Raw genomic sequence first — 6,280 nt, forward strand, 5'->3', positions numbered from 1 at the left:
AACATCATGTTTCTGTTTTTAATGATGTCTCCAGGGCCTATGAAAGATGCCAATTGATTATCTTGGGCGCCTACACTAGTTGATTAGCCCAAGTTCACGCCCTTCTAAGGAACAGTCCCACCCACTCAAGTGCAAGAGAGGGATGTTTTCACAACATAGGAATAATTTCCAACTCACTCAAAGTTTTATATATATATATATATATATATGTGTGTGTGTGTGTGTGTGTGTGTGTGTATACATATATATATATATATATAGTTTTTTATATATAGTTATCTATATATAGTTATATATAACTGTATAGAATTATATATAACTACATACATAGTTATATATGCTATGTATGTTTTATATATAGTACATGTAGTTATATATGTCCTATATATAGTTATATATGTTATAAATATATAGTTATATATCAGCATATTCACATGTAATTAAAACAAATAATTTTTAAAATCTTGCAACTTAAATGTTTGTAAAAGTTAAGACACAGTGATTCACAAACAAGTAATAATATGGATGAAAATGGGAACATACTCAGGATTAAACACATAGTTAGAAGAAAATAGAAATTTTATCAGCCACAATTTAAAGAATTTGATAAATACATAGTTTCCTAGGAAAATAACAAAATTTACCCAAGAAGAAAAAAAAATAATCTGATAATTCTTATGAAATTACAGAAATGGAAGCACTATTGTAAAATAGTTCCACACTAACTATCAGGCCCAAAAGATTCTAACAAATCTTTAAAAGGAAGCCATCCACCTTATAAAGACTTTTTCTGCTGGGCACAGTGGGCATGCCTGTAATCCCAGCAGCTTGGGAAGCTGAAGCAGGGAAATTGCAAGTTCAAAGCCAGCCCAAGCAACTTGACAAGGCCCTAAGCAACTTAGCAAAACCCTTTCTTAAAATTTAAAAATTATAAAAAATGGCCTTGGGATGTGGTGGTGTTTAACCACTGTGGGTTCAATTCCTGGTACAAAAACAAAAGAAAACCTTTTCCTAAGAATAGAAAAAAGTGGGGAAATATGCTCAAACTTATTTTATAAAAAGTTCATTGCTCCAATACCAGAACCAGACAGTAACAAAAAGATTTTTAAAAATTACATGCTTGTGCCCATTTCTAAGTGTGAGAGAAAAAAATTATAAGAAGATGATTGCATTAGCAAATTAAATTCTGTTGTATAAAAATTAATAGACCATGATGAAGATAGGTTTAATCCAAAATATTCAAACTGATTTAATGTTAGAAAACCTATAAATGTAATTCACAGTACTACCTTTAAAAGAGAGAAACTTTGTCATTTTAATAGTTATATAGAAAGCATTTTTAAAAGTCAGCATAAGTTCATTATTAGAGAAAATATTTAGCAAATTAGTAATAGAAAGGAATTTCCTTAGCACATAAAAAGCATGTATTAAAGAATAAGCAAATGTGGAAATATTAAACACACTGGAAATTTACCCTTCAAAATCTGGACTGAGGCAAGGATGTGTAGAATCACCACATATTTCATCCCTAGATGTTCTTGCCAGTACATTAACTTGAGCAAATCAAATCAGAGGCAGAAGATTGGAAAGAAAACATAACATTATCACTACTTGCACTGATATGATCATTTACATAGAAAACCAAAAAGAATCTAGAAATAATTAGAAATAATAGGAGAATTTAACAAACAAGTTTAATACAAGATTAATATAAAACAATGAATTGCATTTTCATACATCAGGAACAAAAATAAATTAAAAAGGAGAAACTATTTACAGTAGCCTTAGAGGACATCAATTACCTAGGAATAAATCTAACAAAAGATAAACTAAAACCCACTACAGGGAACATCATAAACTGCCATAAAGATTCAAACAATGGTGATATACAACATGACTGCTGAATAAAACATTTAGTTTTCTCCAAATTAATCAGTGGGGCAATTTTGGTCAAAATCCAAAAGCCTGTTTTGGAAAGGAATCTGATAAACAGTGATCAAAGTATTGCTATGTATGTGGGGAGATCAAGAGCCAAGACTAGCCAAGAACAGGGTACTTCTAAAGAAAATTAAGGAGGGAAATAATTGTCCTACAGATATCAGGACTTAATGAAAGTCACAGTAAAGGAGATAGCAAAGGCATTGGGATGTATGCTGACCAATAGACAGAGAGCCCAGAACCAGACCCACAATTATGTCAAATGCCAACACATGACCAGAATGTCAGGTCAGATCATCTGTGAGGGAAGAGACCACTTGGTAAATGGAGCTAGGAAAACCGTTATCTGTATGAAAAGTAAATGAAACTGGATTTTTTCCCAGTTACCTACCCTGCGTTTCTAAGACCCAGTCTCACACTTCTATATTCCTCTGTATAATGTTGAGGTACAATGCAGAATTGTTCTATTAGGTGAGGTATTCAATTCCACTACAAAGGACAAGGACAGCAAGTGAGATGGGTAGAGCTCCTCAGATGTATTAACTACAGGGGGTAAGCAAACAAGTAACCTGTGAGAGGTAGGCAGAATTCAGAAGATGTACTAAAAATATTAGTTACTTCTAAGGCATCTAAAAATAGAGTAAACGAAACAAACTGGAGTGTTAATTGCAGATAGAGAGGGATAGAAAAAAAAAGTAATAACTCACAAGGTATAGATCATGCCACCTATGAGCTGAAAGCCATTACTAAATTGCCTACCTATTAGTGACACCATTCTGGGGCCTATATGCTCTGTTGCAGAAATGCTGACACAAAAGATGGCTGTCCAGAACATCGATGGAGTGTACAAAGACCAGAGGTCAGGCCTGTCTGCTCTTGCACCTCACAATGAAGCAAATAGGTATGAGTCCCAGAGCATCTACCATTTGCTCTCTTACTTAATCTCAATTCTGGTTCTCATAATTACCCTGGAATAAAACACAAGACTCAGTATATTCCATTCACCCTGTTTGTATACTACCCCAAGCGTGTCAACCTACCCCAACTCCTGCCCCTTGGATCGGGCTCTATGTTTTAAATAGATTCAAAAACTTTTGTGATTTGATCATCATAATTTGGTTTGAGTCTTCCTGGTCAGTGACCTCTGGAATAATCTGCCCATCATAGAGGCAGCCACTGTATCAAAGTAATTTCCCACAGGACACTGGGGCTGAGAATCAGCATGTACATTTCTTAACCTCCTTTGTCAGCTGGTTTCCAGTTTGGTTCTGCCAAAAGATGCAGGAGAATGGAAGGCAGAAAGTGAAAGAAAGGACACAGTTCTCATTGCTTCTCTCCAGCATCAGAACACCCCCCACTACCAGGCATCCCTCCCTGCCATACGGGGACCAAACCCTGAGCACTTTCAAAGACCCACAGAGAAAACATGCAACATGGGAGAAAAGTCTTGTTCCAAAATATGAAACTAGAAAAATCAGAATTAACAACTGTTTTTATTAAATGCTTACGCACAAAAGGTAAACTTCCTCGACTTTTAAACTTTAAACTCCAAACTCTTTAATAGTTCCATGTAAATGTAATAGTTTAGATTCCAAGAACAAAATGAAGAATTTATTTTAAAACTCAGGATTGTCAAAGCCATTTACTTCTGTAGTTTGAATGCATCCCTCATTTTTCATGTGTTGGAAACCCAGGATACAAATTCATATGTACTCGGTATTTGGAGGCAGGACCTTTGGGAGGCTCTTAAGAGCTCTGTCCTTATGGATGAATTAATCCATTTATGGGTTCATAGGTTGTTGAGGGAATGGTTTTGTTATGAACAGGAACTTTCTCTGGCTCACTTGCTCTGTCTTGCCATGTGATGCTCTCACTGTGTTATGATGCAACTAGAATATCCTCACCAGATGCCAGTAGAATCAGGTGCTCTTGGAACAACCAGTCTCCAGGAGCCAATTGTTCTTTACAAATGATCCAGTCTCAGGTATTTTATTATAGTAACAGAAAATAAACTGATATGTATCTTATTTTTTATATCAAAGTTGTTATATTTAACAAGGGACGAGGGCCTATTTTTAATTTAGCAAGAAGCGTGTATGTGTTTGGGATAGGATATGTTCAAGAGTAAGAGTAGTCATTACCTACAAAGATCTATAAAAGACCTGACAGAGCCTCTCTCTCAGGATATTTTTGTTGCTGTCTCCACTCTGGGTGGTATAATTGGAATCCTCTTCTAGCAACAGCTTAGGGAAGCAGAGATTCTGAGAGCCAAGCCAGAAAGACTAAAGCTTTGAAGAGACTTACCTCAACTGTCTGGCCTATGAGGAAACACAAGGCTGAAGCCGTAGAGTGGCACACCCAGAACCTGTGCTTGTGGGTGGCTGGGGCAAGGGTGTGTAAGTTGGAAAGATGAGTCCCAGTGACCTGGAAAGCATGTGGAGTGACCAGTCATCACCTAGCTTCATAGTTCTGGTGCATCTATAGCTCTGCTGGCCAGAAAGGATACTGTGCCAGTCTCAAAACAATGGAATTGCCAGCCTCCCGCTTTTATTTTCCCTTGAAGCCTGGCATCCATTTGTCCTCATTCCTTTGTACCTGGAGTGTCTTCTTTCCACACTAGGGCTTCTTGAACCAGTGTGCAAAAAAAAAAAAAAAAAAAAAAAAAAAAAAAAAAATCATAGAAAGTACTTATTAAAAGTACAGATTCTTGGCCCTTACCCTTGATTCTGATTCTGGGTAGATCATGCTTCAAGAAAATCTGCTTCACAAAATAATTCTTTCTCTTCTCTCTCTCTTTCTCGCTCTCTCTTCTCTTTTCTCTCTCTCTTCCTCTCTCTCCTCCCTCCTTCTCTCCCTCTCTCCTCCCAAGCTAGTTAAGATTCTAGAGGTAGAGAGGTAAGTTTCTCATTTGTCATGGTCCAGCTATGGAAGACAAATGGCACTTGGAAGTAACCCGAAGAAATTTCTGGGAGTAAAGTTAGAGCCAAGTGGACCACAGGGGTTTCCTTTTCTAGCAGGGAATACCATCCCACATTTCATTCACAACTTCATATTGGGTACCTGAAGCAGACCCATCTCCTGAAGCTAAGGCATTTGAAGGAAGGGGAAAATGTGGTGTTTTCCTTGTTAGTTGGGAGTCCCAAGGACCAATACCTGATTTTAAAATGCATTTTGCAGCCCTTTTGTCCCCAGCTGCAGGCCCTCGATAACAATGTGGTCAGATATGAATCACCATTTGCCCTGAAACAAAATCATACTGTACCCTTATATAGTGTTCAATCAAATATGTATATGAAACATATTAAGCTTTTATCATGAGATGAAAAGCTTCATTCACTATTTTTTAAAATGTTTCTAGGTTGTTGATGGATCTTTATTTTATTTATTTGTATGGGGTGCTGAGAATTGAACCCAGTGCCTCATGCATGCTAGGCAAGCACTCTACCACTGGGCCACAACCCCAGTCCCTTCATTCACTATTCATTTCACTATTTAAAGATACTAAGATCAGAATAAGATTTGGGGTCTTTTTAGAAAGACACCCTTCTGCTGTGTAACCCAAATAATCCTGTGGTATCTGTAGAGAAGTAAATCAGAAGGGATCCCAAGGTCCTGCTCTAACCTTCCTTTTGTCCCCGTTAGGCAAGAGATTCAGCCATCATGGAAGAGACTGGACTGAGTATTTGCAGTCCTGTGACTCATGATCTCAGAATGTGTTCCCCCAGACTATGCCTTATCTCAACCCCTGCCAGGGTCATCTGCCCAGCCATCTCTTCTCTCCTCTTCTCTCTCCCACCCCAATTTATAGCAAGGCTGACTGCCCAGATGCAAGTTTCTGCAGTTCAATTCACCAACACTCAGAACAACTTGTTGGGAACAGAAAGCTTGGGAATGAATAAGATGGTGGAGGGTGGAATCACTGGAAGTTCTTCTGAAGGTATAGCCAAGTGAAGGCCCTAGAGACTTAGACACAGGACTAAAGAACAGTGACTGGGCAGAAGGCATTCCAGGTGCTGGGGATGGGGGTCTTTTGTCTTCATGATGATGGTAACTGTTACCATCAAACTAAGTAAGCAAAATATGCATGGTCATAGGGGAAAAAAATATCTCTCAAAATAGCACAAATACTATAGATCTGGGGGAGGGGGTGAGAGAAAAAGTCTACAAGGATACATTGAACTGCCAAAATGTGTAATTATAGTAATTTACGTGTCCTGCCCTTTTTAAATTCTTCATTAACATGCAACACAGTATCTACTGTGTCTATCATTAAATGTGTCGGATTGAATATGTGGTGCATTTTACCTGATTAGCAAAATGATCACACTTGTAAACGCAGGCT

The sequence above is a fragment of the Urocitellus parryii genome, chromosome 9 (assembly GCF_045843805.1).
Source record: "Urocitellus parryii isolate mUroPar1 chromosome 9, mUroPar1.hap1, whole genome shotgun sequence".
In the NCBI taxonomy this organism is placed as follows: Eukaryota; Metazoa; Chordata; class Mammalia; order Rodentia; family Sciuridae; genus Urocitellus; species Urocitellus parryii.